We start from the raw sequence: 26,257 nt of genomic DNA on the forward strand, positions 1-26,257 counted from the left end.
GCTGCCACTGGTGTTCAGGTCTCTGGCATCCTGCACACACACACACACACACACACACACACACACACACACACACACACACACACACACACACACACACACACACACACACACACACACACACACACACACACACACACACACACACACACACACACACACACACACACACACACACACACACACACACACACACACACACACACACACACACACACACACACACACACACACACACACACACACACACACACACACACACACACACACACACACACACACACACACACACACACACACACACACACACACACACACACACACACACACACACACACACACAGATCATATGCTCAACATTCCCAATATTCTTGACAAAGGTCCAGAGGGACGGAAAAATATAATCAATAAATTGTGATGCTGAGCATGCAAAGTGTGCGGGATATTCTGATCTAAAGACTTCCTTTTCTGCTGTCCTTGCACTGGCATCTGAGACAGTTGGATGTGCAAATATCTAATAAAAGGTTTTTTTGAAACCCTCTCAATTCTAATCTTTTTTTTTAGGTTATTTTTGTATTTATTACAGACTTTTAGTGTAGTCACTACTTGTAAAATGTATACATTGTGTAAAACACTATCAGACTTGTAAAATGTATGGAGGCTAATAGTGACACTTGTAACTTGGTTGAGTGGGTTAAGACAAAGGAATACAAAATATCCTGTGTTGCCTTCCAGCTGTGTTCTGGTTCATGGGCTCATGATACTCACAAACACTGGACAGGTTTAATGATGCCATCCTGTATGATCAGCACTACAGGGACCCGTGTTAGAAAAACAAGATCACACAGCACTTCACTGAACCTGTGTATTATCATCTCTGCTATCACACTGAGCACAAGAACTAGCTGGTTAGCAGCTGGACATCATATGTCATAGACGGAGACAACCAGGTAAAAACCAGACCAAAAAGTGCTGTCCTCAAGCCTGATCACATATGGGATAGTTACTGTGCTGTCCACAGGCACAGAGTAATATCCCAGAACTCGTAATGATGTGCATACTGAAAATATTCAAACCAAAGATGACATCAGTAAATGGATAGTGGTCTGTATGTAGGAAGCGCTTTTCCAGTCTTTGTGATCCCTCAAACGCTTTACATATACAAGTCAGCATACACACATTCACACATTCATATAGAGGCAGAGGCCGCCAGGTGCACCTGCTCAGAGACTAACACATATACACTCAACATGTTGACTGCAGGGGCTGGGGATTGAACCACCGACCTTTGGTTATATATCATGTATGCATGTAAATGAAATGTTATCTTGTGAGAATTCAGCCCAAGATATTTAGTATCTTTATTTCCCATTTCTGTGCCTTTGACAACATGAGTTTGTGAAAATTGATATCGACCATGTTTTCTCTATGGAAAGTCACAGAGGACAGGAGCCCTGCTATCCATCACTGAGGGGGGGGGGGCGCCCGGGAAGAAAACTGTACAGTAAATCATCAGAAACACAGAAACACAGAAACACACACACACACACACACACACACACACACACACACACACACACACACACACACACACACACACACACACACACACAACACACACACACACACACACACACACACACACACACACACACACACACACACACACACACACACACACACACACACACACACACACACACACACACACACACACACACACACACACACACACACACACACACACACACACACACACACACACACACACACACACACACTGAGAGAAACATGCTCCCTCTAACGTACATTAGATCTGGGATTTAACTCTGTATTTGATTTGAGGATTGACTGGTGCACAAAAGAATGCTTTAGTCTTACATTATTAAATCACGGGACCCTGTGTCAGTGGCGAGCCATGACTTTTGTACCCAGGCCCTCTGACCCCCCCTTCCCTCAAAAAATAAAGAAAAAAAGAAGAGTTATTACGTCACAGCGTATACTTCAGCGGAATATCAAAACAACGGCCCGGGGTGCAAAACGCATCAATGACAGCGACCCTCTACCACACAAAACAACACCATTTATATAAACACCTATCATGACAAGGCACCCACAGCCAAGTGACAATTACACATGAATTAAGTCGGCACGGCGGCCCACATTGAAAATGGCTTAGGCCTACCTTTGATGATCAAATCACTTAAACACAAAGTTCATCCTCCTGTCCTTTTGGATGAAGCACTTGATGGTGGGGTCATGCAGCTGATCCTTTGCCACTCCAGTTTATCATTGTAACTCAATCTTGAAAATGACTCGGTTAATAATTTCGCAACGATGGAATCACTATCACTGACATGAGCCATCATGAACGAACTTATGCTAATTAGCTACTTCCCCCTAGCTTGACCCGTTGTTATAACACATGCATAAACTTCACAGCGGGCGGAACTTGTCATAAAGTCCTCGATAATAAAGCCCACCCATTTAGAGGGAAGATATGATTGGTCAATTGTACCGTAATTTAGTGGGAATGCTGATACAGCATTCCAACTATATGTTATGCTACGGACAAAAAGTGTATTATTATTATTCCGCCGACTTATTTTGGCCCTCTTCTCCTCCCACATTCAACATCGCAGAAACTCCGTTCAAACATCAAAACGTTCAGCTCGGTCGGGAATCGCAGGCTATTACTTTTATCATTCATAACTTTCATAATTCCAGAGAATTCATCAAATTGTTAACCATTGAAGTCAATGGAGAAAATCTTCAGACTTGAACAAATCTTCATGCGACTTCAACTGCTAACTGTTCATTCATACTTTCACTCAGAAACCTCATTCCAACTTTAAAATGTTACACATCTTTCTGACATTATTCGTGTAACACAACTTTTAAATCTGATTCTTACTTTAGAGATATTAAACATTGTTCAGACCTTGTTAAAGAGGTTTTCTTCAGATTTTAACATTAACTAGAGTGCGTGATGTCACAGCTAGAGTGGAGCAAATCTTGAAATTTGCCTTCATATATTTTTTTAAAACTGCCATAATTCCCAAACCCTACATTCCTGAGACATAATTTTTCATGACAAACGTAGGAAAACATATCGTAGCTTGAAAAATGACAAATAATTAAGCAAAAATAATTCAACAAAATGCCTCTTGAGGGCATGAAGTGACAAAAACGTTCAACATGTCTCCATTAAAACCCATTGTAATTTCAGGCAGGTATTTCCTCACAGCAGCAGCCGCACACCTTTAGTTAAACTGCCAAAAAGGCCACATTATTAACCCAAAAGTACACAAAAATTACACTTCAGATACTCAACTTCCTTGACATGCTTTACGTTTTGAAATTTCACAGACCACTCGCCATGAAGCATGATGTCGCTGTAAGTCCAATGGACACGGTCCGATCGTCCTCCAAACTTCGCTTGTATATCACCGGTACAGCCCTCAACAGCTCTACGTCAATTATGGGGTTTCTTCAAATGCCGTTGCCATGGTAACACAAGGCTCGCCATGAAACACGGTTTTCTCATAAGAAAATGCTCCAAACAGCCCAAAACTTCACAGGTTTGGTAACGATGCAGCCATCCACACATCTAAGCGTATTATGGGATGTCATCAAATGCCGTTGGCATGGCGACAGATCATTCACCATCAAGTTAGTTCAAAAGTTTGCAGTTCAAATATTCTGCTGCTTTTCCAAGCCTTTTTACTTTCTTTACTTCTCTCATCACACATTCAAGCCCCCAGTGTTCATGTATCTAAATTCTTCACTTTCTTCTTACACATTACATTTCAGCATAGCAGTTTAGCGTCAGATTTTCAGCATAAAGCATTCCCACTAGCAATTTCTTTAGGAATTGCATTCTCTAGTTTGACATTACTCTCTCGTTGAGTTACTATAGCTGGCCCTCTGTGAATTCATAGCTGGACCACCAATCAGCTCCTGTCTTCACAGTAACGCAGCGTCCACACGGCGGCGTGCGTTGAAGCTTGCCGGTGGGCGTGTCTGAAGCTCGACCAACAACCAATCACATGAATCTCCCGCCCCGGACACACAAGCACGCGGTTTGATTGGCTAGAGCTTGTACTGGCATATGATTTGATTGGCTGACGCTTCCGTCAAAGCTTCAAAAGTTCAACATTGCTCAAACTTTGAAGCGAGCAACACGAGCAAAGCGAAGCGAAGCGTCACCCCATTCAAAGTGAATGGGCAGAAGCGTTGAAGCTTCAACGCACGCCGCCGTGTGGACGGGCCGTAACTCGCAGACGGCCAAAGGAGCTTCTTTCATTTAATCCTTCACATTCCAACAGAAACTGAATAGGCAGATTCGAAGGATTTATTTCTTTGGAAATGTTATTTTAAATACAATTAAATCAAGTTATTTTGGTAAAACTAATGAAAAATATAACTTAAATACAAATTTTAAAAAAATTATGTTTTAAAATATTTTTCAGAGAGGGCCTATAGGGCCCTGACGGCTCATCACTGCCCTGTGTCTCTTTATATTCTAAAGAAATCCCTATTTTAGTTATCCACTCTTTATTGTCGTTTCATTCTTCTTGCAAAAGTGGTGTTGAAGGTCAAAGATGGGTTCGGGTAACAGTATAACAGGGGAAAATGTGTTGTCTGGGGATGCAAAATGATTGAAAGAGAAGGATGAAAGGAATATAAAAAGGTTAGAAAACTGTCAAAAGAACTATAATTTCACAGGAAGACTAGAGGTAGAGGAATGTGAGAATTTGGTTAGGGGTATTGTTAAATATCTGGAACAAACTACCAGAAACCTGCAGGTCCGCTGCAACTCTTACTACTTTTAAATCCAGGCTCAAGACTTTTCTTTTTGCCGCTACTTTTAATTGAACTATTCACATCTCACACTGCACTGTAACTTTTATTTATGTATCTGTGTTATTCATGTTTGATTATCTTTGCTTTTGAATGTTTCTAATGTGTTTTATGTTCTTAATGTCTTTCATTTTTGTACAGCACTTTGAATTGCCTTGTGTTGAAAAGTGCTGTATAAATAAACTTGCCTTGCAATTGCACATATTTCCTGGAGAAATCATCAGACCCCATTGAGATGAAACAGAACATGTCATGCCTTTGACACAGAGCAGTGGCTGGTACCGAACACACAGGAGGCCTCCGTATACTGACAGAGATGTAAGGTGGCCCTGCGGGGTTCAGGTAGAATGAACACTGTCAGTCACTTTGATCATTTGTTTTGATTCAGCCATAACATGGTATTAATAATAAACTCAACTCCTGGCTTTCGCCCCTGGTGTACTTCAACACTGTTTGAGTAGGAAGGGAAAAATGGGAGTGCAAACCAGCTTTCAGAGGCACATTTTTTATTGTTAAATATGTTATGATAATTTAAAGAGTGGTTCATGTGAATTTAGAAATAAACTATTTAATAAGTGAAAAAGTACCCAATGAACGTTAAAAGAAGCCCGTCAAAAACTTTAAAGAGTTCAACTTGAGAATGGAATTCATTGTGTTGCGCGTGTGAGTTTTTGACCTGGGGAGCTGTGTCCACGTAGCGTTTTTGAGCGCAAGCTAGATCTTTCAAATGTTCCCAATGAGTATAGAGAGAAAGCTCTGCATACAGAGGCCATGAAAGGTTAACCCTAAACATGGGAACAAAAGTATATTCCTTGTTTCCTGTAACCTGTAAGCATTATCCAATGTTACATCAAAGGTCTTCCTACTCATATGAGCATTAATACGTTTTTACAGGCCTTTATCATGGAGCTAAAGGAATGATCGGAATAGAAACTCATATACTATATATTTTTTTAAACAACTTTTTTATTATTTGTTTTGATGCTCAATGGGTCTGAACACAGTGTCATCAACCTGGATGAGAGGATGCGCTGAATATGGGGAAATGTATTGTTTTGTACAAATGATCACAGCCCACCCCCAGGCAAGTTTGACCTCACCATTGACATTAAAAAATCTCATGTTGAATCACTGGTAACTAATCGTGCACAGCCTGATATATCAAGTAATTGTGTCAAAGCATATCAAATTTACAAGCTTCAATAATTTTGTAGCATCAAGACACTAATACAGTGATCTGCTGGAGTTATTATGTTCTGGATAAGATGACGGGAGAGACGGAAGGGGGGGGATGAGCGGCTATGGAGGCAGAAGAGGAGGAGGACGATGACCCGCCTTCATCTCCTCCATCCTCTGAGGACTGAACGCCGTGATGTGGAAACAACTGGTCTGAGCAAACAGACGGAGATTCCAGCATGCACTCTGACAGATGAGGAATGTGGCTGTCGCTCTAACTGCAGACCATCTCTCCCTCGCTCTGTCAGGGCCATTCAACCAGAACCAGACTGCACCCACAATCCTTTGCTCCGAGGTCCAGCCCCCAGAGACAGAAAACAAGCACTGAGCAATGAGGTTGCAGAGCTTGTTAATTTGATGAGGAAATAAAATGTAAAAAAGCAGAGCTTCCCACAAACTAACCCTACATGTAAAGAGTAGAAGAAGAACACCACATCACTACACTGAATGCGTCACTTTTAGAACACTGTACACGTGCAAATGAACAGCCACATATTGACAACAAAGTGCTCAGGGCTGAGAGAAGGCCTGATCAGGACCAGGGTGAGGGCATGACGCTGTTTTTTATATGTTTGGGGTGTTGGCCATCCATCCTATTGGTTATATGTATATTGTACAATGTAGTTACTGAGATTTTAAGTTATACAGCAAAGTCAAAAGAAAGACAAGAAGACAGACGATCTGACACACACTTCAATGTAATACAAACTGCTACACATACTCTATGTGTTGGTAATCATCCCACATTGTGAACACTGTGTGCACTTATACTGAAATGTGTGTTTTGAATGACAAGTTTGAGGGTTTTACTTCCTTCCAATTCTAATTTATATGATTTGTGAATCATGAGTCACTTTTCCAAAATGCAACTCCTCTATTTTTGCATATTTATCGATGAGTTTATTACATTACATTTCATTTAGCTGACGCTTTTATCCAAAGCGACTTACAATGACAGGGACATTCTCCCTGGAGTAACTGAGGACTAAGTGCCTTACTCAAGGGCACACTAGTGGTGGTGTTCCTGGCGGGATTTGAACTCACAACCTTGCGATCTTCAACCCACCTCACTATCCATTAGACCACCACTATTATTACTAGGAGCACACAGGAGAGCTTGAACTGATGTCAGTCAGACACTTCTCCGTAACGGCCGGAGAATTGACACAGACATCTGCTGGGAAACCTAATGACACAGCCTCTGCCCAACAACTCTGAGTTGCTCTTGCTGTCTCTTCAATATGTAACTATTCCTAAGAGAATAATACATTTGATAAGTCAAAGCATCTCCGGATGTCCTTACTGCTCTGACACTGTGCGTCTGCTTTGTCCTGTGATTATCTGAAGACCAGATTGTTTTATGAATGAAAGGCAAGCCTCATCAACTATCAGGGATATACCAACACACAGCTGTGGGGAGAGAATGCTAAAGCTATCGGCCTGCAGGAGACAGAGGAGTGAGAGGCAATAGCTAAGAGGACGAGAACTTAAACTCAAGGGCCATATGATCAAATGTAATTGGTAATAATTAGCATCCAATTTCAGAGCTTTGTAGTGAATTTATCAAACCAACTAGGTAATAAACCTCTTCCCAATCCAAGCTTACTCATGGCACAATTCTCAATCAGCACACTGACACTATATCCCACATAAATAAACTACAACAGCATCCAGTGACACATAATATCCATCATTAAACCAACCAATAAGCCCACAGCCCCGCCCAGAGTCTGTCAGTGGTCTTACTCTACTGCCTTAGAACAGAAGGGAAACTGGAAATGGGGGTAGAAAGGCCACAGAAGGTAAACTACACAGCCCGAGTTTACAAGACTTCAGTTTTGAAAGGTTTGATTGGTATTAAAGATACAGCCCACATGGTGCTTATCTTCTCCGCTATAAGGAGCTTGCAAATCAAATCCATTTGATGTGGTTTAATATTGTTAGCGTTATGGAGACTAGGTGATTTTTTTAAGTGTTGATGAGTACCTGCCTAGGAACTGTAGATTCAATTATCTAAGATCTTATTCTGGTATAAATCAACTCTTCTCTTTTTGAGATCAATGATTTTATTGGGCATTGTTTAATAAACACATAATAATTATAACATTTATCTTTATTTAATTTATCCTGCCAATTCATGTTAATCTAGACTCATGTTCGTGTCATGTTGCTTTTGTTTTGCTATGTACTATATACGAGGCAGTAGGACTTTAGGTTGGGGTTCTCAAAGCTCAGAGGAACTGTCCGGTGTGGATGAGGAGAAGATTAGCAGCTGGATGGGTGGACAGCTGACGTATGACGCCCATAGGTTGCTACATGATGACACACTATCCTCTGTCCCTGAGCCATCCATCACCATGTCCTGTCATCGTCCATCTCACACACACACACACACACACACACACACACACACACACACACACACACACACACACACACACACACACACACACACACACACACACACACACACACACACACACACACACACACACACACACACACACACACACACACACACACACACACACACGTCACTGGGATTTCACTGAATATGTTGTGGATCGCTGTGTACTCATATCATTTCTTTGCCACTTAAGAATTTGTAATGAGCTAAACAGAAGGTGATGTAGAGTAAAGAAATTGTCACATATACAGTTTCAGTTAGGCTAAAGCCTCTGACAGACGTGTGTGAACAAATGTGTGTGCATGTTAACACAAGTCTGGTAAACATAAAAAACAGAGCTCTGTCTTAAGTCTAATTGTCCCTTTGTGTGCATGTAAAAACAGGCTTTGAGTTGTAATAAGCTCAAATAACAGTGTGCAGGACGGGAAGCACACACACACACACACACACACACACACACACACACACTTGTAATGTTTCCTCACAGGCTCAGGTACATTCACTGAGCTCAGGTACATTCTTTGAATTTGGACACAGGGGTTATTTGGGTGTCAATGGTCAGATCATGCATGAGTTAAAAGATGACTCAACACCGCAAACCGTCACACTGTTGCATAACACAGGGAGGGAGGGTCACTGAGGTTTTTATTTCCATTCTACATGCTTTAAAGGGCAAGTCTGATGTTATCAAAAATGCCTTTAGTTAAAAAATCCCAAATGGAAAGACAATAATGAACAACGTGGTAAAATCTCTCAATACTTTGAAACTTCCTGTCACTGTCTGTGGCTCTCAGCACTAAGCCCGTTGGTTCTCTCAAAAGACGCTAGTCTTTAAAGGTGGGGTAGGTAATTTTGGAGAAACCAGCTCGAGATTATGGGCTCAGAACAGTCTCATAATACACACATGCACACAGAAGGATTCACACTTGTATTTCATGATCCGCAAAAGGATTCACACTTGTATTTCCGGATCCACACTTGTGTTTTTCAATGCACACACAAATGTGTTCCGTTTCATATACATGTAAATAAAATCCAAATACAGTTTTTCTGTATTTGGATTTTATTTACATGTATATGAAACGGAACACATTTGTATTTATGTATTTTTGATCCTCACATATTTGTTTTCCGTTTAAAACCCCTGAACCTGCAAACACAACCCACTTTCTGTGCATGGATCGCTGTGCATTCGTGTGTGGGTTTTTTGAGACTCCCCTGACGGTCACCCGATTCGTACTTGTAATTTTTTCTATCTATAGCCAATCAGATGTCTCCTTCATTCTAAGCCAATCACATGAGCGCGTCTCCACGAGGGTATGATTTATTGCGTTCATGACACTTCATATACGCATTTTGCACTGTCCGGAGCAGGGTTTCCGCGGACAGAATTTATTTTACCGGACAAATTTGAAACTTACCGGTCATGTTTCAATAATAATAATAATAATAAGAAGAAGAAGAATTGTGTAGCAGTTTCCGTTAGCAGGTCATTACCGGACTATGACCGGATATGGCTAATAACACGGGAGTAAGGATCATCTCTTTTCCTCTCTCCCTCCCTCTCTCCTGACAGCCCGTCAGTTTCTCATGCAGCTCGCTAAAACTTCACTCGCGTTTATGTCCATATCGATCAGATCCAGCTCTCCTGATCGGCCTTTATAGAGAGCACCGATCAAACTATTAAGAGTGAATATCGGCCGATAATGACCGGCGGGGCTCCCCCCATTGACAGTTCACTGTCTAGCACTGGCTTCGTAGTGCACTGATCGATTAGGCTAAGCTAACCTGTAGCTGCTCCCTCCACACTCACAACAACTTCATACAGACATAAATAAAGCAGCTGTATTCGCCATACAGGAAACACACATTTAAAACGGTTTTGCCTGCCGTTTTTATGTACACAAGCATTCATTAATGGTTCGGAAAGTGGCGCTGTACCTTAACAATATAAAGGCTTGTATTTGCGTGCATTTCCTGTTCGGAAAGTGGCAATGTACTGAGAGTGGAAGTGTCCTGAGATTAGCGCCTGCAGGCAGGCTCCATGGACCTGTCAGCTCCGGACAGCGCAAAATGCGTACATGAAGCGCTACGTCATGAACGCAAGAAATCTACCCTCGTGGAGACGCGCTCATGTGATTGGCTTATAATTGAGGAGACATCTGATTGGCTATAGATAGAAAAAATTACAAGTACGAATCGGGTGACCGTCAGGGGAGTCTCAAAAAACCCACACACGAATGCACAGCGATCCATGCACAGAAAGCGGTTTGTGTTTGTAGGTGCAGCGGTTTTAAACGGAAAACAAATATGTGAGGATCAAAAATACATATGTAAAACTTTTTTTCTGTATTTGGATTTTATTTACATGTATATGAAACGGAACACATTTGTGTGTGCATTGAAAAACACAAGTGTGGATCCGGAAATACAAGTGTGAATCCTTTTGCGGATCATGAAATACAAGTGTGAATCCTTCTGTGTGCATGTGTGTATTATGAGACTGTTCTGAGCCCATACGAGATCGCTAGAATTTGAAAATACACAGCCGGAAAAAATCTGCCACTTCCTTACAGAGCCCCTCCTCCAACACACACGAACGTGCACATGACCAATGAGGGCACGAGATAAGTCTGTGCACAGATGGAAGGCTGACAGGCAGGTAGGCCATCCAGTTATTTTAGCCGGGCCGGCTAAAATGATTGGTCGTACTTTTTACAGTATTACGGCTTCCACAGATAACATTTTTTAATGGATTTTTTGTCAAAGCACTTGAGATATTCATTGCCATCGGGATGTTAAGAGCATTCCATGGAATATAACAAAAAGTGTATCTCGAGTCGGTTTCTCAAACTTACCTACCCTACCTTTAAGATAAGGATTAAAAAGACTTCAATTATTTAAAGGAGAGGTGTCATGGCCATTTCCACTGATCATAATTCCATTGTTGAGGTCTACTAGAATAGATTTATATTGTGCAATTTTCCAAACTCACATTGGTTTCTCATACAGCATCTCTGTAAACTACGTGTATTCACTGAATTTCACTCTCTGCCTTTAACGGCTCGTTGTAGCTCCAATAGCTCAAGCCCCCACCCTCCCTGTGAACACAGTGTGCTCTGATTGGTCGGGACGTTGTGAATCGCGCTGAGCTCCGTGGAGGTGTTGTTTCCTTGTTTAGGATACATAGCGAAACACAGCCAAACTCATCCTGAGCACACACAAACTCACAGCCGAAGTAAAAACAATAAGTGTGGCTTGATATTGAGTAAGACAAAGGTTGATAAACGCTGTGAGAATGGGTCTGCAGAGAGAATTTCGCCGCGATCCCAACTGTCTGTTATCAGCCTGCAGCCAGGGAGGAGAAATCAGCTGAGCTGCCTGCTCCCTGCACACAGATGTGTGTGTGAGGAAGTCCGTGGATTGGTCAATTTGGACCAATCAGCGGGGGCTTAACGTAACGGCTCCGCGGACGTAACATAACGGCTCCACGGATTGGTCCATTTCGTTCCGGGTACGGCTTGACATCATGCCGTCCCGGAAGAATCAAATGGACAATGACGTATCTCCAACGAGGCGTTTTGGGGAGGTCTTTTCTGTGTTAGAGTTTTACTCGCTACAGGCTGTACTTTGAGGGTTTTGACTCTGCACACCGTTTACATTCATAAAAACCTTCATAACACACAAGGGGACGGGTAATAACCGGAAAAGCATGACACCACTCCTTTAAGAAAGTTGAGCAATTTCCAGTGTTAAGAGAAGCGTGCTAGCGAAGCTACAAGCTGCTTCTTGAAAAAAGTTAAGCAAAAGACAATTATTATTGGAGACTGGAACACGGATATGCAACGTAAAGACACGTCCGTCTTCAAGTCCTTCAGTAGGATTTGTGATCTGCACGGCTTCAGCCAGCTAATCACCCAACCCACCCGGGTATGTGAAACAACACAAACTACCATTGATCTCATTCTGACCTCTGACAGGTCCAGGATCTCCAGTAAAGGGGTTATAGCATGCGGTTTAAGTGATCATTATATGATATTCTGTACCCGCAAAAAGCTAAAACAAAAGGCCGGCTGTCACAAAACAGTCATATCTAGAGACCTCAAAAACTACTCTAGCGAGGCCTTTAACCTAGAACTGGAGAGCCTGGACTGGTCAGATGAGCTCAGTGGTACACAAGTTGAAGAAACATGGCTTGGTTTCAAAAACAAATTCTCTGCAATACTCAATGATTTGGCCCCCCTAAGAACAACCAGGGTAAAAAATCGCGCTGAGCCGTGGATGCACTCCGGCATACTGACCGCCATGAAAACCAGAGACAAAAAATGCTCTGAGTTTCATAAAAGTCAGTCAATGCTTTCCAAAAGCACGAGCAGTGAACTCCAGGCCCACGTGACTGAACTAAAAATTGAAAGAAACAGACTAAGAAATGACGTAAGCTCCATGATCAAAACTGCCAAAAAGAATTTCATCAATGACAAAACTGAGGAAAACAAAAATAAACCCCGTGAACTTTGGAAATTACTCAATAACCAGCTTGGCTGCAGTAAAAAACTCAAAACGAGATTTTCAAACGTAAACATAAAGACAGATAACAGGCTCATCACAGACAAACTGGATGTGGCCAAGTACTTGAACATTTTTTTCACAAACATAGCCACAACTCTTGTAAATAAATTACCCTCCCACTCAGGGCTTTTTGGAGTAGATCACATCATGACCTACTACAAAAACCTAGGGGTACGCAAAGATGATTTCAGTCTAGCAAGGGTAACAACAGCAGAGGTACTCATTAAACTGAGCGCCCTCAAACCTAACAAGGCCACTGGCCACGACAATATCCCCTCCAAATTCCTCAGAGACACAGCAACCGCCATCTCACCAGTCATAGCTCACATAATTAACCTCTCCATAAAACAGGGAAAAGTACCCAAAGACTTCAAAATTGCAAGAGTAACCCCCCTGCACAAAAAGGGCAGCAAATTGGACCCAGGCAACTACCGCCCTGTTTCTATACTTACCTCCATCTCGAAAGTCATGGAAAAAATAGTATATGAACAGGTCGAAAAGTACCTCGCAGAAAAGAAACTAATCTATGAATTTCAATCTGGCTTTAGAACATCCCACTCCACTGACACATGCCTTCTTTATTTGACCGACCACATCAAACAAGAGGTGGACGAGGGTAAATACTGCGGCATGGTGATGCTGGACCTACAAAAGGCTTTCGACACTGTCAATCACCCCATTCTGATTGACAAGCTAAAAGCAATTGGTTTTGATAAACTATCGGTGAGCTGGATGCAATCCTACCTGGAGGGGAGAGAACAGATGGTGGAGGTAAACGGTACTCTGTCCCCCCCCCTCCCAGTGAGCTGTGGTGTTCCACAAGGAAGCATATTAGGTCCGTTACTGTTCCTAATTTATGCAAATGACATGTCATCAGCATGTGACTGCAACTTGTTCCTGTTCGCGGACGACTCAGCCCTGCTGGTCTCTGACAGGAGCAGATTGCAGGTTGAAAAAACCCTCAGCTCCGAGCTCGGCAGAATCTGCACCTGGCTCGCCGATAATAAATTATCATTACACCTGGGTAAAACAGAGTCCATTCTCTTCGGTTCGAAACATAATCTCAGCAAATCCGACGACTTCTCAGTTGCAGTGGGTGACATTATTGTCACAAGTAAGAAGGAAATTACATACCTAGGATCTATTCTTGAGGCAAACCTCTCCTGTGACAAAATGGCATCCAATGTAATAAAAAAAGTCAATCAAAGAACTAGATTCCTATACCGGATCTCCTCTCTGGTAAACAAAAACACCCTGAAAACTCTGGCAGGAGCACTCATTCAAGGGTACTATGACTATGCTTGCACGTCATGGTACCATAGCACCTCCAAGGCGCTAAAAACAAAACTTCAAACATCGCAAAATAAACTGGTCAGACTACTGCTTGACCTTTCATCTAGAACCCACCTCACCTCTGCCCACTTTGACAACCTAGGATGGCTTAGAGTAGACGACAGAGTACAGCTACTTGCAATGGGCCTGGTCTACAAGATCCACTACACCTCTATGGTACCCATGTACATGTCAAAATTCTTCCCAAAGGTCAAGGAATACCATGATCATAACACCAGAGGGAGCTCCACAAATCATGTAAAACCCAGATTTGGCACAAAAAAAGGGGAATACACGTTTCGCAATTATGCCACATCAAGGTGGAACGCTCTTCCCACAACTGTAAAGGAAAGTAAAACTATACTTACCTTCAAAACCTCTCTTAAAGAGCACCTTCGGGGGAAAGCATTGCAAAACTGGCCCCGGTAATGGTACAAATCTCAACCTGTCGTACAATGGACAGCTTCCCCCCCCCATCTATGTATATACTCGCATTTTAGACTCTGTTACTAACTGTATATCTGTAGACTTGGTATGTCTTAAATGTCCGGTTAGGATGTATTAGAACGAAATCTAAAATGAAAATTGTAAATAATCCATCTGTATGTAAAAAACCACCTGTATGTAAATTGTAAATAAGCCATCTGTATGTCATATATGTCTTATATGTCTTAAATGATATGATGAATTGGAAATGGGGGACCCTGATGTAAACAAGACGAAAGTCTTTCTCTGGTCTGCATCCCCTTAACAATTGTATGTTTTGAGCTGTACTGTACTGTACCCAATATACAAGCTGTTAATAAACTTTTCAATCAATCAATCAATCAACATGGCACACTGAAAGCTATAAAGTTATGCAATCTAGAATTTGGTCTTGCAAGCACGCTACTAAGTGAATAAAATCTAGAATCAGATAATTGGAATCAAAGTAACTTTAAATGGCAAAAAATAAATATTGACTCATTTGCTCATTGCATTTTACCTACCATAATATTAGGAGCAGCGGGATCACTATTAATAACATTATTTGTGAAAATAGCAGAATTCTTAAAGGGTTTATATAGATGTATATAGTGTGCTACTTCCCAAAACTGATGATTTCCCAAAACCCTATAGTGTATGGGCCTCTTTTCAGGTGCGGATTAATCAACATTTCTTGCCAGATGGTGTATGTAACTTTAGTCAACATAAACTATGAAACAATATGCATGTTCATGATAATAAAGTAACATCTCAGCCATTACAACAGTGAAGCTCATTTATGAAATAGTTCTGGGAGAATAATGGAGGGCTGCGACACACAGAAAGATGTATCAGGCTTTAATTTTTAAGGCGGCAGTGGCTCAGTCTGTAGGGACTTGGGGCCTCATTTATAAACGTGGCGTACGCTCAAAAGATGGCGTACGCCAATTCCTAAGCAATCTTTGTGATTTATAAAAAACAAACTTGACGGGAAAATGTGCGGTCCTCCACGGACACTCTGACCCATGCGTACGCACGAAAACGGGAGAGATGAGAAACTGCGACACCGTTGGCAGAAAGAAGAATGGAGAAAAACATGTGAAAATAATACCATAAATATAATGTTACCTCTCATGTATCATATATGAAAAATTCATTTGCAGAAATTGATTAAAGCCAATCTTAAAATTATTAAACAAACGCCTGTTTGAGACTCCTCAGTGCACACAAAAACGTAACTTGGAGAAATAATTAAATACAGATATGTTATTGAAACCCACTTCGAATATGTTGTGTTAATGTTATGACATGTTTTCTCATAAATGATGCGGTAAGCAGGAGGATAGAATTACGTCTAAACTGACGCCGTTTTGCATTTCTATAGGTCAAGGGTTTTCAAAGTGTGGGAAGGTGAGCCTCCCCTCAGAGAACATAAGAACAGCCGCGCCCCCCCTCCCAATTATTATTGCTATTATTATTATTGTTGTTGTTGTTGCTATAATGCAGGGGTATTCAATTGCATTTCAAAGAGGTCTAGTAAGAGAACATGTCATTAAATGCTCTGTTTTCGCTGTCTACCTTTCTCTTTTTTGAGCACGCCATTTTAAATGACTCCGACTGTTTCTCTCTTCTCGTCTCGTCTCTGTGTGTGTGTTTGAATGGTTTGAATCTATCGTGCTGACTCACTGACTGCACCCATTTCATTGGCTAAGTAGCGTCACCTCCTTTAAACATTAAACAACAACTTTTTTAAACCTTTTTATGTTTATGTTTGAATTTTTTTTAACATTTTCAACATCGTGGATAAATCCTTATATGCTCCCGGCAACACACTGAACGTCAACTTTGCCTCCTTATTACACTCAGCCCTACTTTAGTGGGAACAATGAGTCTGCGTCTTTGATGCGCACAGGCGGATGATGCGGGGACCGTCAGCGAACCGAGCCGGCCGTCAACAGCCCGCTGACGACCGGCTGTTCTGTGATTCTCCAGAACACACAGATGGCCAGTCCGCCCCTGGGTGGAGGTGAAGGGAATGAGCACTTTTACAGCCTTTTTAGCGAGGTGGGGGGCCTCGGTCTCCACAGACAGCCAAAAGTGTGCAAGTGACACTTTACTCGTCTTTTTCTCGTTATTTTTTTCTCACGCTGCGCCTCCCCTGAAGCTCTCTGGCGCCCCCCCAGGGAGGCGCGCCTCACACTTTGAAAACCGCTGCTATAGGTTGTATAGATACGAGCATGGTTTTATATACTATCATGCTTTATGCCGTTTGCCAAGACTTGATAAGTCGCTCATAAAACACAGGAGGTATGGAAACTAAGAACACCATATATTTGGTAAATTGTGCAGCTGATATAACACAACACATTTGTTTTATTTCCTTTAAGTGGTGGATATAGTTGCTGCGGGGGGGTTGAGATGCACAGGCTGCTGAGATGCACAGGCTGCAGTGGAGACGCTACGCACAGCTGATTGACAGCTGGAATACAAATCAATATGGGAGTTACGTGAAGCCCGCAAAAGCTGCGCCACATTTCGAGTTGGAGAGGTGCCAGTTCACTGCCGAGGTGCCCTTGAGCAAGGCACCTAACCTTGAAACTGCTCCCTGCTGCCGGTTAACTGACTCTCTGCCACCTCTCCTCTGCATGTGGTTGTGTGTGTGCATGTATATCCTCCCTGTGTGTGTAATGTGTGTAAACACAACAGAGTGGAGAAAGAAATTCCCCTGTGAGGGATTAATAAAGTATGTTGTCTTCTTCTTCTTCTCCACACTCACACACGCTCTGTGTGACATTGTGTGCCCGTGAGATAGATTTGTTGACAATAAGAATCATTGAGGATATCATATTAGTCATGTAAGTTAAGCTCCATGAAATGTTGGACAGTGGATGGCCATGTACACGTGCACACATAGACATCAAAGTGGGCTTGAGCCCCTGCCCTTTTTCTTCCTCCAGAGAAAGTGCCCTTTTTCCCCCCTTTTTTTAATTTTTTATAAATGAATATATATCTACTGCTGTTTGCGCACAGTTTCCCTTTCCCAAAATATATTGATTGAATACAAAATATCAGGTCGGGAGATTAGACTGTGAAGTTCTGTAGCTCTCCCTCCCTCCCTCCACGTCTCCTGCACAGCGGTGCGGACATCGGCAGTCCCTTCAGACGGACAGGTAGCAGCACCTCCCACTTTACTGTCCCATGTTATGCCGGCTTTTCTTGGCTTATTTTGAAGGTGAGTGGTGATGAACAAATGACTAAGCTGCCGGTGCCTCGAGTTTACAGCTAATTAGTTAAAAGACAATAACAAATATAGTTAACTAGGTAGGCTACTAGCTAATGGATAAGTTAGCTCAAGGTTTAGCTAAGGCAATTTATCATGGGCATACAGGCTAATGTACTGTACTTAAGGGGAGACACTTAAAGTGAATACAGTTAAATGTGTATCTAATAACGTCATCACAATCGCCACATTGATATGCAAATTAGGCGTTAACTATAGGCTTAATGCACTAATTTGCATGCAGTTACCAAGGCATTGCAGGTGAAAAGGATAAAACAAAAAAACACATCACCTCACAACTTCCCCAGATAGTTACTTACGTCAAGTCAGTATTTTCCCCTGAAATGTTCAATTTAAATGCAGATTAGCTTTAAATCTATAGATGAAATCAGACATGGTAGTAAAACGAACACCATTTATATGTGTTTCTTGGAAGTTTTCTTTCCATTAGAGTGAAAGAAAACATGGAAGCAAAATAGACCAAAATAACAAGTAGGGCCTACATGAAAAAAGGATATTTTTGCCTGTAATGCCCTTAAACAGTAACTTCATAATTTTGATTGTTGGCTGCTCATTACTATTAATTGTACTAGTTTGTTGTCTCATCTTGTGCGTAGTGAATACTAAATAAGACCACTGTCTCTGTGTTAGCTGATTATTTTGTAGAATTCTGCTGAGTATTAAACAATTACGTGAGTGTGAGGGTATTAAAAATAAATTGGTCAGTAAGTCAGAGATGTGCAACTATATTTAACGTTTTGTTTTTAAAAAAATGTTTATAAATCATTATGGGAAGTGCCCTTTTTCTCAATTGAGCACCCGCCCCCCAAAATGTCTCTGCACGTCCCTGGCCATGTATGTTGTTTATAAGCTCTGTTGTTTTGTATTTAAAAAATATATATAAAAAAAAAAAACGACATGAGTTTGGGAGATTTTTACCCAAATGTGCGTTTCAAAAGATATGAAACATAAATCTGCAGCACATTTCTGCAGTGTATAGATTTAAAGAATTTAGAGATATCTAATCAGATTTATGCTCCAATCATAACTCTTACATTTCCTTTGGTTAAAAGCAACTCTGAATGTATATACTGTGCCCTCGCTGCCCTTATTATCCTCACAGTAAATATGTTTCAGTTTTTTTTTTTATTGGATAAGTAGCAGGAAGCCTGAGCTACAGAGAGTGTGCAGCGACACTACAGCACTGACTGTTACTGTAGCCTCGCCAATTAAACCATGTTAGAGAGAGAGCAGAAATACTTAGTCTCTCTCTCCCTCCAACACAGCGTTCACAGCCTGAGCCAATGGAGCAGCTGTCAAAGCAAATTAGAGCAGGAAAAACACTGGAGAGAAGCCCCCCCCCACACTTCATCCTTTTCTTTTCGCCTTCTCTCTATACCTTCTTTCCCCCTACTGTATCCCCTCTCTCCTCATTCATCTGAATACAAATATTGTTAGAGCATGCGGGAACATCACAATACACTGGTGAATGTTGTGTGTGCATCATTAGCCCTGAAGAACTAATTACACACACATGCTAACTGTGACAACTCATCCATTAGCAGAGGAGGATTGCTCAGTGGTATCGTGGGTGTTTGTGTGTGTGTGTCCTCAAATGACATAGCAAAGGCAACAGAGTTGACAGTTATAGATCTTTAACCTGTTAAGCCCTGAGCCTGTTTTTCAGGTCTCAGGCTCGGAAATGACATTCCCAGAACAAATGACCATATCTTCCCTTCTAAAAGGGTTAAATTAATAATCGTTTTTCTCAAAGTAATGATAAACCTGTGAGTTGGATGTAGAAAAGTCAGAATCAATATAGATGTTTTTTATTTTAAAGAAAATTCAGATTGAACATAGTAAAAAACTGTAAATTATAGTGTCCGTCCAAAGATAATTTTTTACTTATAGTGAAAATTACCCTTGGATGATGGTAAGGTAGACTAAAAGCTTTAGGAATCCAAAGTACAACATATAATAAGTACCCTGTATCAAGACTGATGCAAAACAAGTGACATTTGACCTTTTTAGAGAGATTTAGCAAAAAACACTCCACCTCTGAGGTGATTTGGGTGGAAATTGTTTTTTTTTCATATCTCTGGAACCCATTGGTCGATTTTGATGGTTGACACCTCTTTCTGACCGTTAGAGCCAATATAATCGAAGGGGGAGTCCCCCACACACACTCATTGTGAAACAAAAAGGTGGGGGCTTTGCGCATGTAATTTTGCATTAGAGTGAAGCTACAGTCTAGCTCTGACATCTAGAAACGGAATAGCATGGATTATCCGTCTGTTTGCTCATGAATTATCAGAAATCATTTCAAAGGGACACAGACACATTGGATTAACCTATGGATTAACTTCAGCAGCGTTTTTATCGTTTGAATGCCATTGAAGACCACTTTGGAGAGACTACAGAGCCAAGGTAAAAATGTTAGCATTTTTAGCTACCTAGCGTCACCTGTTTTGATGTCTGTTTTTGTTTATAACGTCGCAAATTCGTATAATTGAGTGATAATGAGGGTACCCCTCGATTCTGTGTCACCTCACGATGTGAATCGATGTCATGGATGTGGAGAAAAGATAAATAATAAGGTTTTGTGAGTGATTTTCGGTGCAGTAATCTGTTAGCATTTTTCGCTCGTTGCTAATTCAGAGGCTCAGTGTTAGCATTGTGGGTTTTCTTTTGAAAAAAAAAAAAAAAATGATCAGTTAGATGAGTTTCTTCCCGTTACATGGATATAAAACATTCATAGTTTATTAAATGAACATGCCCTCAGACACTGTTTCCTGCAAGATGTTGCGGCAGTGCCCCGGTACCGGGGTCTCTCGGGCTTAACAGGTTAAGGATAAGGCCTACACAGCAGACACACACCTTTTATGTTTTTGAAATTGATAATATCTTCATCGTACAGTAGCTAGAACTATGGAATGAGTATGACCATAACCATCATGCATGCATTGTCCTCATCTTCCTCAAAGGTTAATGACATGTGGATTACTAACGCTTCTGACGGCATCTAACTCACGTACCAGGATCTAAGCAGGTTCCTTTATGTCTGCTGAGATAACAGAGAGCTGCAGTTCAAATAGGGATGCTCCAATCGCCAATATCGGCCGATACCGATCGCCGATCCGATCGAGTGGGTGGGGGCTATGGGGATCTTCCATTTAACTTTGGATAATAACACGGGAGAAATTAGCGGAAGCGCTCTCTTTTCCTCTCTCTCTCTCTCCTGACAGCCCGTCAGTATCTCATGCAGCTCGCTGATCCAGTAATGAGTGACCCGACAGTGAAGAATAAATATATTTATAACTAGTTTAGCTTGTTCCAGAGGTAGATAAAATAGCTACGTGTGTTAGGTCTAACTCTTAGTGTGTGTTTTGCTCCGCTCACCGGTCCGTCACAGCGGGTGGAGCTGCAGGATCGGCGGCCGATCGATCCGAGCATCAACAACACTCAAACTGTCCCCGGAGAAAACATTACACTCAAGTTATTTTCAGGTGAGGAATATTATTATAGGAAGATAAAGTGACCGGAAATACTACATAAGTATAATAAGGTTGCAATGAACTTGGTTCAAACTAACTAATTTTCGCTATCGATACCCTGCAACAGTATAATGTGTCCACCTGCAGACACTCTTTAGAAACCTTTTACCACTGAAGCTGTTTCTGCTTGATCTCACTGTATCACAGTTTTGCCTTTCCAGCTGCCTCGCAAGGGACAAAGAGGAGGTGAGTTATGTTGTAAAATCAGGATGAGGAAGAACTATCTGTGGTTATGTGATTACCAGTCATTTGAACAATTTGTTTGCAACATCTTTTAAATAAAAGATGTGAAAAACCTGCAGGAAAAGTCAAGTTTTTGTGTGTGTGTGTGTGTGTGTGTTTGCTTTACAATGCACTGACTGAGGTCAGTCTGGTATTTATTTGAACCAAAAGACTTAAAATAATTTAATGCAAATCAAATAAGAAAAGAAAATTCTCCGTTTGTCAATCAATTGTTTGGTCTAGATAAAGAGTTAATGTGTTGGTTTTAAAAACCTAAAGACAAGAAGTTTAGCCAGTAGCATTTCTGCTATTACAACTTTTGTTGACAAATAATCTGTAAAATGTTTGCTGATTTATTTTCTATATATCGACCTTGTTTTATTTTTGAGTCTGGCATTACCCTAAATCTAATACATATATTAGGAATTCGTTACCACAGCAACATTCTCCTCAGGGTTTTTAAAGAAATATATTATTTTACAATTTAAAAAAAAGACTATAATAAAGCAGTCAATTCATAATAACTTAGAGTGAGAAAAAGCTCACAGCTGACTGGTGTGACAGTAGCATGACAGGAAACTAACCGTTCAGTGAATGAAGAACATCCATCCGCATCTGCTCAGCATGATGGAGCCGCACTGAGCGCCGCAGATTAGACCCCGCTGTCCCCCTCAGCTACTGAAACGCTTTAGTCCCCCACGTTACCTGGATGCCAGCTGTCTGTCGCTGAGCTCCAGCTGTTGGAGGCTGCGGCAGGGCGGGCGGGTCCCGGGGCTCGGACGAGTCTCTGAGCCTTGCCGCAGCTGTAGTCCGCCTCCTCCAGCTGCAGCAGACGCCCCAGTAAATCCAGCCGGACCGCCGGCAGTGTGTGTTATAACAAGGGTGGGGGAGGGATTGCTTCGTACGCAGCGGCAGCGCTGATGCGGCTCACCGCCCCTCTCTCTGCCGCCGGACGAGTCTGCGACGCTGGACCGAGCGCGGAGCCGACAGAACATACACAAAACAGACCACGCCCCCGGACAACCACGCTCCAACACGCCCCGCCCACTACCGTAATGCTCAGTAAAAAGCCTCGGCGTAAAGATGAGATAAGGTTAGATTTACTCTATGGAACCACATTTGGGAATCCTTTTTTACAGCAGCATGTCCACAAGGCATTGCATATGAGATTTCTTTTTTTTTCAAGTAGAAAGATATATATCCAGCCGTGGAAGAAGTACTTATTATTTACTTTAGACATTTGAACATACACTATAGTGCAAAAATACTCAGTGACACATGTAGCCTACAAGTAGTTCATTTAAAAGTGTACTCAATGAAGAGTAACAAGTAGGCCTATTGGCATCGAAATATATTCAAGTTTTTTTGTAATATTATTGTATTGTTAATGTATAATTTATGAAATAAAAATACTGTTATGAACACTATACAATGTCTTTATTTTGATAGTTACCAGAATACATTGTATATTTAATACTAATATAAGCTGGTTATAGATAGATACCCTGCTGAAAAAAACAGCATATACCAGCATGGTGTTGACCAGCATAGACCAGCATAGTTGACCAGCAAAACCAGCATATGTTGTGTTTTGGTCACTTGCTGGTCCAGGGCCGGTTTTTGGCATAGGCGGTCGCCTAGGGCACCAGATCTCATTTACAGCCTTGATGTAACAACTTCATAATTAAGTCAAGGTAACACCCTTTTCACCAGGGCCGGCCCTGACCAATTTGCTGCCCTAGACAAGATTTTAGCTGGCGCCCCCCCCCCCAAAATGCAGACACTCACTATGACTCGCACATGCATGCACGTGCACGGTTGTGGCATGACCACCAAAACAGAAAGATATGGACACAAGATGTGTGCAAATGTATTTAGTATCCTATCCATGTGGACATGATTTAAGTGGGGGGCGGGACCTAACCTCCTCTAGGGGGGTCCGGGGGACATGCTCCCCCGGGAAGATTTTTTTTTTTAATATTGAAGTTAAAAGCATCAATCTGGTGCACTTTGAGAGCAACATTAGGAGATCTATGGATACATCTCTCAACATCAATATGAAATAGAACTCTAAGCAGATGACTTTTTCTTTATGGATATTTTACAAATCACTCCCCTTTTAAACTTTTTTTTTTTTTACTGTCATATAGTATTTCATAACTGTTTTTCATGTATTCTCTTATTGTTTCATAACTATAATGATCATATAAAGGTGTGCCTTTACCTCACTGAGCTGAGGTTATCAGAGTCGCTCAGTCTTTCAGGAGAGAGCTCTCTAAAGTTCTCCCCCCCCGCGGCCGCTTACACAGTAAATTCCAATGTTAATAAAAGCACACAGAAGCTGGATACGTTTTTACACAAATACAAAATGAAAACCTATAATTGCACACTAAAACCATTATTTCAAAAAAAGCACAATTTCACATAAACCTCTGGTTTTTACTGGGGCTGGGGCAGTTCAACTTGATTTTGGGGGGGGGGGGGGTGCGCCATAGTTTATGGGCACTGTACGCAATATAGGCGTAGTTCTGTTAGTATAAGATAATAAGATGTACTTTGTTGATCCAAAATCGGGAAATTGTGTTGTCATGAAATTTCAAAAACATTTTTTTTTTAATTTCTAACTTTTTTTTCCCCCCCAATTTTCGGGGCCCCCGATGGGTTGATGCGCCCTTAGCATTCGCCGATACTGCCTATGCCAAGGGCCGGCCCTGAAAGTATTCACCCCGGTTACACTTTTTAATTTGCCCTGTACGATAGGCGCTGTAAGTGATGAAAGTGGGGAATGTTGACTTATCAGGCGCCCGCAGCTCACAGCCAAAGTGCGAGCGAGTCTCCGAGCAAGCAAGAGAGAGAGAGAGAGGGCGCGCATCGGTACCGCGGATTGTTGTTGGATTGAGGCTGATAACTACAGCTCAGTGAGGTAAAGGACTCTGAGTGTTTAGATAGTTCACTTTAGTCTAAGTTATCTCAGTGGGTCACCAAACGGTTTGGTCACAATTTATGTAAACAAATATTTCCATGAATGTTAACTAGCTAAAATAAGATATAAATGAACCACAAAAATAAAATAAGTTTCATTTATTTGTTATTGGCTATGGTAGGTTATTGGTTATGTGCACATACTTATTTGATTAATAAAATGTAAACCGATCTTTTTCATATGGGTGTTTAGAGTTGTACCCCCTAGTTCAAAGTTATTCTCCGTGGGGACTTCCGGCAACAATCTTGATTCTGATTGGCCAGAAGACTCGAAAAAACATCAGCAAAGATGTGAGAAGATGATCACTACGTGACAGAAGTTTTCAAAACCGTTTATGGTCTCCAGTACTTCCAGTCCAACGCCTACTGCATGCACAGCGTTAGAAAATCGGGCCTTCAAAATAAAAGTTTCACTTTTTTTCTTCACTCACACATCTGCGACCCACTCGAAACGGGTCTGCGACCCACTTTTGGGTCGCGACCCACCCGTTAAGAACCACTGAAATAAACCATCCGTAGTCACGCTGTCAGGCTTCCAGCACCTCCTGATTCTCTCCAAATTCACCGTAGCTTCTCCTGCTGTGAGCTGGCTCAGGTTAAAGGATTGAACTCTGGATCCTGAAGTTCATTGATGCCTCAAATTGGCTAAAAATAATAATGGCTACTATTAGATTATAAGATTGATGAACAGATCAGTGAACATTAGAAACTCACTCAGGAGGAGACATCTTTAGGAAACTCGACTAAATCTGAGCATAAACAGCAATCTCCATATGGCCGCATTGAGGCTTCTAATTACAGCCTAGTTTTATATTTCAGAATATGTCTACTTAAAAGTGTTATTTCTCCAACGAAAATGCATAAAACATAGCTGCTGTAACAATAGAGGTAGTGATAGTTATGATCCATGTCATTTCAACCTTTGTGAACCAATCACATGTTATCTATGTTATTATGGAGTTATATTAGCCTACATGAGAAGGTCAGAGGAACTCCACATCAGTTGTGTGTGGGGACAGTTCAGTTTCACTAATAGACGGTTTTGAATGGGGTCAACTGCGCTGTACCAGTTACTATCAGAATGATAGATGAACACAGCGCTCTCCTTCTCGCTCTGCTCACTGAGAAATGCTGATTGGGGAGCTTTCGGGCGTCGCATCAGTGCGTTACCTTGGATGTGTTGGATATGAGCACCGAGACCATCAGTCACCCTGACAGCCGATCAATCAACCAGCCAATCAGGGAAGAGTACGAGTGAAAAATGTGGGTTGTTGGCATGATGCTCGGTGGTGCTGAAAGTGTTCACCTGCTGTGCACTGAACACTCAGCTCTGTCATTGTGAAGCTT

The 26,257-nt window shown here is 41.6% G+C and overlaps 1 protein-coding gene across 2 annotated transcripts in view; it reads right to left on the minus strand.

Annotated features, from left to right (window-relative positions):
• The window catches only part of dok4 (docking protein 4), a 134,117-nt gene extending 111,217 nt beyond the window's left edge, over nt 1-22,900 (minus strand). Inside the window, exon 1 of one of the 2 annotated variants that reach the window (XM_034140972.1) lies at nt 22,513-22,900. The gene's annotated coding sequence lies outside the window, so the exon portion shown is untranslated. The remainder of the gene's footprint in view (nt 1-22,512) is intronic. The other variant, XM_034140971.1, reaches the window with a different exon arrangement.
• Between the last annotated feature and the right edge of the window lie 3,357 nt (nt 22,901-26,257).

Source organism: Trematomus bernacchii, unplaced genomic scaffold, assembly GCF_902827165.1.
Source record: "Trematomus bernacchii unplaced genomic scaffold, fTreBer1.1, whole genome shotgun sequence".
Lineage (NCBI taxonomy): Eukaryota > Metazoa > Chordata > Actinopteri > Perciformes > Nototheniidae > Trematomus > Trematomus bernacchii.